Source organism: Mustelus asterias, chromosome 11, assembly GCF_964213995.1.
Source record: "Mustelus asterias chromosome 11, sMusAst1.hap1.1, whole genome shotgun sequence".
Classification (NCBI taxonomy): Eukaryota; Metazoa; Chordata; class Chondrichthyes; order Carcharhiniformes; family Triakidae; genus Mustelus; species Mustelus asterias.
The window spans coordinates 55398417-55409480 of record NC_135811.1 but is presented as its reverse complement, the minus strand read 5'-3'; the positions used below and the strand labels follow the sequence as shown (position 1 = coordinate 55409480).

Below are 11064 nucleotides of genomic sequence, written 5' to 3'. Positions count from 1 at the left end.
CTATAACGCCCATGACCATTCCGTGACCCCCAATAACCCCATTCTCCCATGACCATCCTGTGACCCCCCAACATCCCCATCCCCATGACATCCCATGACCCCCAATAACCCCCATGACCATCCCATGACCCCCTATAACCCTCATGACCATTCCGTGACCCCCAATAACCCAATTCTCCCATGACCATCCTGTGACTCCCCAACATCCCCATCCCCATGACATCCCATGACCCCCAATAATCCCCATGACCATCCCATGACCCCAATAACCCGCATGACCATTCCGTGATCCCCAATAACCCCTATCCCCATGACCATCCCGTGACCCTGAATAACCCCCCACCATGAACATTAATCTGAATTGCCCTCAGAAACCCCTCAATAACCTCCTCATGGCCCCAGCAACGTCCCCTGCAGCCAACAAGCAACATCTTCACCACTCCAAACCCTCCCATCAATCTCTCTCTCTACCCCCCACCGCCGCCCCCCTCCCCCCCCCCACTCAGTTTCTGAAAAGTTAAATCTTTCCTTCCTGAACAAAGTTAGACAGGAAATGGTTTTTTCTCCTGGAAAACAGTCCCTGGGTTGAAGCAGCAGAAGGCTGTTCATTTCCTTTTATGGGCAGTATGCACATAAGGCAGCGGACGTTGCATCAATCTTTGCTGAAGAGATAAGAACATTAAAAACATTTCTCAAAATAAGATGGAAGGATTGAAGGGATATGATCGGGAACATTCTGAACAAAACGACAATTTATAGTTTGAAACGTAGTAAGTATGACTGTAAGATGTAGTGTTTGGTGTTGGCTGGCAGCGTCGGCGAGTATTGAGCATACTTACCTGGCAGGGGTGAAACTATGATCAAGCAGGTAGTTCGCCCAGGACGAGGCTAACCCATTGCACTTCGGGTGTGCTGACGCCTGCGATGTCCCCAAATGCGGGATACTCGACTGCAAAATTTGTGGTAGTGGGGGACTGCGTTCGCGCTCTCCCCTGGCTTATAAACAAAAATAGAACTGGTTTTGGCTTTTTCCAAAAGGGGGAGCTGTAGCAACTGAATGCAATCTATTGTCGTTCTAATCCAATAGATTCCCCTGCTCTGGTTAAGGCGATTGCTCGTTTAATCCACCCAGGTTTTTTTTGCCTTTACTTTTTTAATATTCAACCACTTTTAAAGTTGTATTTTTCATTCAGGCTGCCTCCTCCTGCTGATGATTTCCTCTCTCTCTGCTTCTGTGGCACTGCATCAGTTTCATCATAACTCAGAGAAGCACATTTTAAGAAGGAGAAGCTTTTGACCTTTTAAGATTCCAGCATCTGTGTGCAGTTTGCACATTCTCCCCGTTTCTGCATGGGTTTCCTCTGGGTGCTCCGGTTTCCTCCCACACTGGATTAGGTTCATTGACCATACTAAATTGCCCCTTGGTGACAAAGATATGTAAATTAGGGGGATTAGTGGAATAAATATGTGGGGTCACATATGGAATACTGTGTGTAGTATTGGTCCCCTTATTTGCGGAAGGATATATTGGCCTTGGAGGGAGTGCAGAGAAGGTTCACCAGGTTGATACCAGAGATGAGGGGTGTTGACTATGAGGAGAGACAGCAGATTGGGTTTGTACTCGTTGGAATTTAGAAGGCTGAGGGGGGATCTTATAGAGACCTATAAGATAATGAAGGGGCTGGATAGGGTAGAGGTGGAGAGATTCTTCCCACTTAGAAAGGAAACTAGAACTAGAGGGCACAGCCTCAAAATAAAGGGGGGTCAGTTTAGGACAGAGTTGAGGAGGAACTTCGTCTCTCAGAGGATGGTGAATCTCTGGAAATCTCTGCCCACTGAAGTGGTGGAGGCTACCTTGTTGAATATGTTTAAATCACGGATAGATGGATTCCTGATCGGTAAGGGAATTAGGGGTTATAGGGATCAGGCAGGTAAGTGGAACTGATCCACTTCAGATCAGCCATGATCTTATTGAATGGCGGGGCAGGCTCGAGGGGCTAAATGGCCTACTCCTGCTCCTATTTCTTATGTTCTTATTTCACAAGGGTAGGGGGAGGGTGGGGAGGACCTGTGTATGATGCTCTGTTGGAGAGTTGGTGCAGACTTGATGGGCTGAATGGCCTTCTTCTGCACTGTCGGGATTTGATGATAGATTCTGACAAGACTGAAGTCAGCAATAAACGATATGACCTAGCAGATTCTATCCCAGGCCATTTTTAGACTGAACCAGAGTTCCCACAACATTGGTGCCAGTTTAACCTTGGGATTTGCTTCTGAACATATATGCCAGTGCAAAGACCGGCTATTTCCACCTCCTGTAACATCATCAGACTCCACCCTGCTTCAGCACTCCTGCTGCTGTAATCCCATTGAATGTGTGATGAAATATCACGGTTTTTAATATTTTCCCCATATCACTGTGCTAGACTGTGAAACAGGCGTGTGTGCGATGTAAGATTGGAATCCCCTCCAACTGGACTTTTATAAAAACCTCAAAATCCTTGGACATAAGTACTGTAAATAAACATGATGTGGAGTTGTCGACGTTGGACTGGGGTAGGTACAGTAAGTACAGTAAGTAGTCTCACAACTACTGGGAGGAAGTGACGAAGATGATTGATGAGGGTAGGGCAGTGGATGTTGTCTACATGGACTTCAATAAGGCCTTTGACAAGGCCCCTCATGGCAGACTCGTGCAGAAGGTGAAGTTGCATGGGATCAGAGGGGAGCTGGCAAGGTGGATACAGAACTGGCTCGGTCAAAGAAGGTAGTAAGAAGTTTAACAACACCAGGTTAAAGTCCAACAGGTTTATTTTGTAGCAAAAGCCACACAAGCTTTCGGAGCTCCAAGCCCCAAGCCTGAAGAAGGGGCTTGGAGCTCCAAAAGCTTGTGTGGCTTTTGCTACCAAATAAACCTGTTGGACTTTAACCTGGTGTTGTTAAACTTCTTACTGTGTTTACCCCAGTCCAACGCCGGCATCTCCACATCGGTCAAAGAAGACAGAGGGTAGCAGTGGAAGGATGTGTTTCTGAATGGAGGGCTGTGACAAGTGATTTTCCTCAGGGATCAGTGCTGGGACCTTTGCTGTTTGTAATATATATAAATGATTTGGAGGGAAATGTAACTGGATTGATTAGTAAGTTTGTGGATGACACAAATGTTGGTGGATTTGCGGATAGCAATGAGGACCATCAGAGGATATAGCAGGATATAGATCAGTTGGAAACTTGGGCGGAGAGATGGCAGATGGAGTTTAATCCGGACAAATGTGAGGTAATGCATTTTGGAAGGTCTAATACAGATAGGAAATATACAGTAAATGGCAGAACCCTTAAGAGTATTGATAGGCAAAGGGATCTGGGCGTACAGGTACACAGGTCACTGAAAGGGGTTGGGACGTCTTGTTGAAGTTGTACAAGACATTGATAAAGCCACACTTGGAATACTGTGTGCAATTCTGGTCACCCTATTATAGAAAGGATATTATTGAACTAGAAAGAGTGCAGAAACGATTTACTAGGATGCTACTGGGACTTGATGGATTGAGTTATAAGGAGAGGCTGGATAGACTGGGATGTTTTCCTCTGGAGCGTAGGAGACTGAGGGGTGACCTTATAGAGGTCTATAAAATAATGAGCGGCACTGATCAGCTAGATAGTCAACATCTTTTCCCAAAGGTAGGGGAGTCTAAAATTAGAGGGCATAGATTTAAGGTGAGAGGGGAGAGATACAAAAGTGTCCAGAGGGGCAATTTGTTCACACAGAGAGTGGTGAGTGTCTGGAACAAGTTGCCAGAGGTAGTAGTAGAGGCGGGTACAATTTTGTCTTTTAAAAAGCATTTAGACAGTTACATAGGTACTATGGGTATAAAGGGATATGGGCCAAATGCGGGCAATTGGGATTAGCTTAGGGGTTTTAAAGAAGAAGAAAGGGCGGCATGGACAAGTTGGGCCGAAGGGCCTGTTTCCATGCTGTAAACCTCTATGACTCTATGAAAGTGGCAATGCAGGTGGCGAAGGTAGTCAAGGAGACATACGGCAGGCTTGCCTTCATCGGCCGGGGTATTGAGTTTAAAAATTGGCAATTCATGTTGCAGCTTTATAGAACCTTATTTAGGCCGCACTTGGAATATAGTGTTCAATTCTGGTCGCCACACTACCAGGAGGATGTGGAGGCTTTGGAGAGGGTACAGAAAAGATTTACCAGGATGTTGCCTGGTATGGAGGGCATTAGCTTTGAGGAGAGGTTGGAGAAACTTGGTTTGTTCTGATTGGAGTGACGGAGGTTGAGGGGAGACCTGATAGACGTCTACAAGATTATGAGAGGCATGGACAGAGTGGGTGGTCAGATGCTTTTTCCCAGGGTGGAAGAGTCAATTACTAGGGCCCCCTTATAACTACTGCCCAATGCCTGGTGGGCAGTGCCAAGGTGCCCCCAGGCATTGCCACTTTGTCCATTGGGCAGTGTCAGGGAGCCAGTCTGGTACATCACCTCTTTACCACTGACTTCCTGAGGGGTCACAATGGCTTCCCTTTATTCCAGCAAGGTCAGGCCGCCAGCTCCCCGTTACTGTGTGTGTGTGTGTGTGTGTGTGTGCTGAGTGGTGCTGTTTGTGTGTGTCTGTGTGTGTCTGTGTGTGTGAGTGTATGTGAGTGTGCATAAATTTGCATTCGGGGGATAAGGGAAGTGACTTGAAGTTTAACCATTGTTTTTCAAAACAAAAATGTAGAATTAGCAAAGATCATTAAATGAATAAAATAAAGGATAAAGTTTGGTTTGACCTGAAAGTAATAGCCTTGAAAGTAATATAAAAGATCTGTATATTCTGGGAATGGGACTTCATAGGAACACAGGAATTAGGAGCAGAAGTCGGCAAATTCAGCCCTTCGAGCCTGCTCCGCCATTCAATCAGATCATGGCTGATCTCTCCCTGCTCTCAAATCCACCTCCCCACCTGCTCCATATCCCTCTTTCCCTTTTTAAAATTAGAAATTTATCTATCTCCTTCTTGAAACCATTCAATGATTCAGACTCCACCGCGCTCTGGGGCAGTGAGTCCCACAAATTCATCCCCCTCTGCGAGAAGTAGTTCCTCCTCATCTCAGTTTTTAAATCTACCGCCTCTCAACCCATACCTGTGACCTCTTGTTCTGGATTGCCCCACACGAGGAAACATTTGGTCTACATTTACTTTATCAATCCCTTTTTAAAATGTTATATACCTCGATCAGATCCCCTCTCATCCTTTTAAATTCCAGCAAGTACAAGACCAAACTGTTTAATCTCTCCGAGTACATCAACATTTCAGTGGGCTTTAAATACAGATTTTTAAAGACATACTTTCAGAATGATTTTCCTGACGTTCCCTCTCAAGGTTCCTCTTCGAGTCGTCTCTGTAATCTACCACAACTGCCTGCACCACCTCCTCCACCATCTTCCTCAAGACCCCGGGCTTTTATTTTAAAACTAAAAGGTACTCAAAACTAATCCAAAAATAAAATACTGCAGGTGCTGAAAATGTGAATGAATCTGATGAAGGCTTGTCAGTTGAAATGTTAACTCTGTTTCTCTCCACAGATGTTTCCTGACCTGCTGAGTATTCCCGGCATTTTCTGTTTTTATTTCCCAATGAAACCAACTGGATAGTTACACAACTATTTGGTAATAATCAAGGCCACTGTTTTTTCGATTTCTATGCAAGCATGCATGTGATTATACAATTAAAATCCATTAATATCACTACACTCCGAGAGTATTCCGTACCAAAAATACAATTTGATTTATTCAATCAACATAGACTTGTGACCCTTGTACGTTGCAAATGTGATGTAAGAAAAAAACCTTTTCACGCAGCGAGTGGTTCGAGGTCTGGAATGCACTGCCTGGGAGTGTGCTGGAGGCAGGTTCAATCGAGGCATTCATGAGGACATGAGATGATTATTTGAATAGAAACAATGTGCCGGGGTTTGGGAAAAAGGCACGAAATCAAGTTTAAAGTTTTTAAAAAGTTTAAAAGTTTATTTATTAGTGTCACAAGTAGGCTTACATTAACATTGCAATGAAGTTACTGTGAAAATCCCTTAATCGTCACACTCCTGTGTCTGTTCGGGTACACTGAGGAAGAACTTAACATGGCCAATGCACCTAACCAGCACGTCTTTCAGACTGTGGGAGGAAACTGGAGCACCCGGAGGAAACCCACGCAGACACGGGGAGAATGTGCAGACTCCACAAGCCAGGAATGAACCTGGGTCCCTGGAGCTGTGAGGCAGCAGTGCTAACCACTGTGCTACTGTGCCACCCTCATGATGCACGTTGGGAGATCTGGTGCAGCCACAATGGCCCAAATGGCTTCCTTCTGTTTCGTAATAATTCTGGGATCCCATGATATAAGAAGGTAGTGTCTAGTACCCTGTCCACAATGCAGTGGCGGGTCTAGCAGTGTGAGTGTGTATATGGCAGGGGGTTAAAGTTTATTTAACATAAAAATGGGTTAAAGTTTATTTATTATTAGTCACAAGTAGGCTTACATTAACACCGCAATGAAATTACTGTGAAAATCCCCAAGTTGCCACACTCCGGTGTCTGTTCGGGAAACTGAGGGAGAATTTAGCATGGCCAATGCACCTAACCAGCACGTCTTTCGGACTGTGGGAGGAAACCGGAGCACCCGGAGGGAACCCACGCAGACAACGTGCAGACTCCGCACAGACAGTGGCCCAAGCCAGGAGTCGAACCCGGGTCCCTGGTGCTGTGCGGCAGCAGTGCTAACCACTGTGCCACTGTGCCACCGTGCCAGGAGAACAGAAGTGAGAAGCCTGAGTGAGAGATGAATTAAAGATTTCCTGTCCTTTAGTAGTGGGGAGAAAAGACTGAAAAGTGTTGAACGGTGTGGCGTAAGGCTGTTTTGGGGTGCTGCAGGGTGGGGTATTGTTGCCAGATTCAGGCGCCAAATTACTGAAAGCTTTCCCCTTTTTTTAGCCTGTCTTGTGCGCGTGCCGAACTCCAGAATGTTGAGTGTCATCAGCTGAAAATCAAGTATCGGTCATCGAAAAAAGGGGTTTTGGCAGCAGTTTTGTTTTGACTGTAACTTGGCACACCAGATACAATGATTAATGTCCTTTATCCCCAAGTAGGCTTAATAACAGGCTTAAGATTCTAAAATGCCACCTCTACATCTCAACATCTCAACACCGTGGTCTGTGAAACTGCACACCATTGACTGGACACAGATCCAGATTTCATTTGTGACTGTATTTCATGGAACAGTCCAAGATGTAAGTTTTAGTGATTGCTCATTTTGCAATAATTCCACATCTTCCCGTTAAATGAATAAAAGTAGGATTTCAGCTCAGAATTCCTATCATTGGAAGGAAGATGGTCCCCAGTATTATGGTAAAATATCCGTCAGTTGTAAATAAGAACATAAAAAACAGAAGTTGGAGTAGGCCATTTGGCCCATCAAGTCTGGTCCACTACTCAATGAGACCATGGCTGATCTGACTGTGGCCTTTTAACGGTACTTTTTCCCGTCTGTTTCCCATAGCTCTTTACTCCCTTGTCAATCAAAATCTGTCTAACTCACCTTGAACATAGTCAATGGCCCAGCCTCCAATGGAAGAGAACTCCAAATACTAACAGTCCTCTGACAGAAATGGATCCCTCCTGACCTCTGTCTTAAATGGGAGTCCTCTTATCTTCAGGTATGGCAGAACCCTTGGAGCGTTGACATACAGAGATATCTGGGCATACAGATCCCTGAAACACAGGTGGGTAAAATGGCCAAGAAGGCATATGGCAAGCTTGCCTTCATGACTGGGACATCAATTGTAAAAGTTGGCAAGTTATGTTACAGCTATATAAAACTTTAGTTAGGCCGCATTTGGAATATTGCGTGCCGTTCTGGTCGCCATGCTATCAGAATCATAGAGTCATAGAAGCCCTACAGTTTAGAAGGAGGCCATTTGGCCCATCGAGTCTGCACCGACCACAATCCCACCCAGACCCTACCCCCATATCCCTACATATTTACCCGCTCATCCCTCAAACTTACACATCTCAGGACTCTAAGGGGCAATTTTTAGCATGACCAATCAACTTAACCCGCACATCTTTGGACTGTGGGAGGAAACCGGAGCACCCGGAGGAAACCCACGCAGACACGAGGAGAATATGCAAACTCCACACAGACAGTGACCCAAGCCGGGAATCGAACCCAGGCCCCTGGAGCTGTGAAACAGCAGTGCTAACCACTGTGCTACCGTGCCGCCCAGAAGGACGTAAATGCTATGGAAAGAGTCCAAAGAACGTTTGCCGGGACGTTGCCTGGTCTGGAGGGTTTTAGGTTTGCGGAGAGGTTGGATAAACACGGATTGTTTTCACTGGAAAGACAGAAGCTGAGGGGTGACCTGAGAGAGGTCTACAATATTATGAGAGGCATAGACAGGGTGGATAGTCAGAGGCTTATTCCCAGGGTAGAAGAGGGCACAGGTTCAAGGTGAGAGGTGGTAAGTTTAGGGGTGACGTGTTGGGAAAGTTTTTCACACAGAGGGTGGTGGGTGCCTGGAACGCACTGCTAGTGGAAGTGGTGGAAGCAGGTACATTAGCAATGTTCAAGGTGTATCTCGATAGACGCACGAACAGGAGGTGCATAGAGAGATAGCAACTGTATGGGCAATAAGCAGTGGATTTAAATAAGGATTAGGAATTGGCACAGGCCTGGTGGGCCGAAGGGCTTGTTCCTGTGTTGCATTGTTCTTTGTTTTCAAACTGTGCTCCTTAGTTCTAGATTCCCCCACAAGGGGAAACATCTTCTCAGCATCTACCCTGCTAGGTCCTCTCACAATCTGAGTTTGTTTCAATAAGATCACCTCTCGTGCTTCTAAACTCCAATGAGTATAGGCCCAACCTGCCCTACCTTTCCTCATAATAACCCCTTCATCCCAGGAATCAGTCGTCAACCTTCTCTGAATTGTTTGTTGCAATGTGCTAACCCCGACCCACTAATACTTGAACAAAGAACAAAGAACAATACAGCACAGGAACAGGCCCTTCGGCCCTCCAAGCCCGCGCCGCTCCCTGGTCCAAACTAGACCATTCTAGACCCATTTGGGTCCAGGCAAACCTTTGTCCATCTTGTACAGTAGCCATCACATCTCATCATTTTCCTCCTAATGTATTCCCTTGCAAGGTAAAGCAACTCCGTGTTGAAGACTGTGCTCTCCAGTGGTTGAACTGGAATTGTTAAGATAGGATGTTTACCCATTTCACCTCCCCACCCCCAGGCACTGCTACCTCTTGTGTCCCTTTATCTCACCTTTGCAATAGCTAGCTCTGCTCTCAGTTTCTTCCCCAGAACATTAGACCCTGAGAATCAATAACAATAACAAAGACCATAGGGAATAGGAACAGGAGGAGGCCAGCCGGCCCTTCGAGCCTGCTCTGCCATTTAATAACATCATGGCTGATCTAACACTCACTGAGGCCACTTTCCTGCTTTCCCCATTCCCCAGCTGATTAAAAACCTGTCGATCTCAGCCTTGAAGATGTTCAAGGCCTCCGCAGCTTCCTGGAGTAAAGATTCACCACTCTTCGAGAGAAGAAATTCTTCCCCAATCCACCTCAAACGAACACCCCCTTATTCTGCGACTGTGTCCTCTGGTCCTACACTCTCCCATGAGTCGAAGCTTCCGCTCAACATTTACCCTGCCTACCCCCAAGGAATTTTACATGTTTCAATTATTATTAAACCTACCTGATTACACATCACCAGGTCCAAAATAGCCTGATCTCTAGTTGGCGCCATAACATATTGGATGAGCACTTGACACGTCATAACATTCAGGGCTATGGGCCAAGTGTGGTAGGTTGGATTAGATGGGAGTTCCTGTGTTTCTAATGTGTCAGTGCGGACTTGATGGGCTGAAGGGCCTCTTCAGCGCTGTATGATTCTATGATGATTCTACATTGCTCCAAGAAACTATCCTGAATGCACTCTAGAAATTAATACTCGTGTTTGCCATTCCAATTTGATTAGCCCAATCTATATGGAGATTAATGTTGGCCATGATTAATGTAGTGTTCTTTTTACATGCATGTGTTATTTTTTTGATTTAAACTCTTTCCTACCATGTGGCTACTTTTCAAAGGCCTATAGAATACTCCTTCCATTCTCTTTCTTCCTTTGGTATTTGTCACTTCCACCTCTAAGGAACTGTATTTATTTCCTCTCTTATTAACAGAGCTGCCCCACCACCTTTTCCCTTCTGCCTGCCCTTCCTAAAGTCAAATAACCCTGAATATTGATTTCCCAACTTCAATCACTTAGCACCTACGTCTCAGAATGACTATTAGTCTCTATTTGTGCCGTCACTTCACTTATCTTGTTTTTTATGCTGTGTACATTAAGATACAGAACTCTGAATTTTGTTTTTCTACTGCTTTTCCTTACGCTAAGCCCATCTCTAGGGACAATAAAGCCACTGTTTGATTTCTGCCTTTTATTCCCATGACTTCCTCCCTTGCTTTCACTTTTCCTGCCGTGTGTTTCAAACTCAGTTTCCCATCTCCTCTCACTCCCTGTTCAGGTACCCTCCCCCTGCCATACCATTTCACAGCCTCTCCAACAGCACTGTCGAACACCCCTGCAAGGATATTGGTCCCGGACCTGTTGGTGTGTAACCTATCCAGTTTGTACAGTTCCCGCCTTCCCCAGAACCTGACCCAATGTCTCAAGAACTTGAAAGCCACCCTCTTACACCACCTCTTTAGCCAGGCTTTCATCCTACCCATCCTCTGCTTTCGCCAGCACGTGGCACTGGGAGTAATCCTGAGATTAGTACCTTAGAGATCCTCCAAAGCCAGCAATAAGGGAGAACAACACTGAAAGAAAGTAACAGCTATAATCAAATGATTACTTTCTTCCTTGTGCCTTTTGACCTATCCATGATCAGTATAATTTTGTGTTTTGTGCAGATAATTCTGTTATAAATGACTTGATAATGTTTTGGACTTTGAGTTGTTGATCTCAAGCAAGTTTATGAGTTATACAAATGTTCATAACT

General features: G+C 45.4%; 1 non-coding gene across 1 annotated transcript; it reads left to right on the top strand.

Annotated features, from left to right (window-relative positions):
- Window positions 1-831: 831 nt before the first annotated feature.
- On the top strand, window positions 832-995 carry LOC144501051 (U1 spliceosomal RNA). The gene has a single exon (XR_013499038.1). It is a non-coding gene; the product is annotated as a U1 spliceosomal RNA (small nuclear RNA).
- The last annotated feature ends 10069 nt before the right edge of the window (window positions 996-11064 follow it).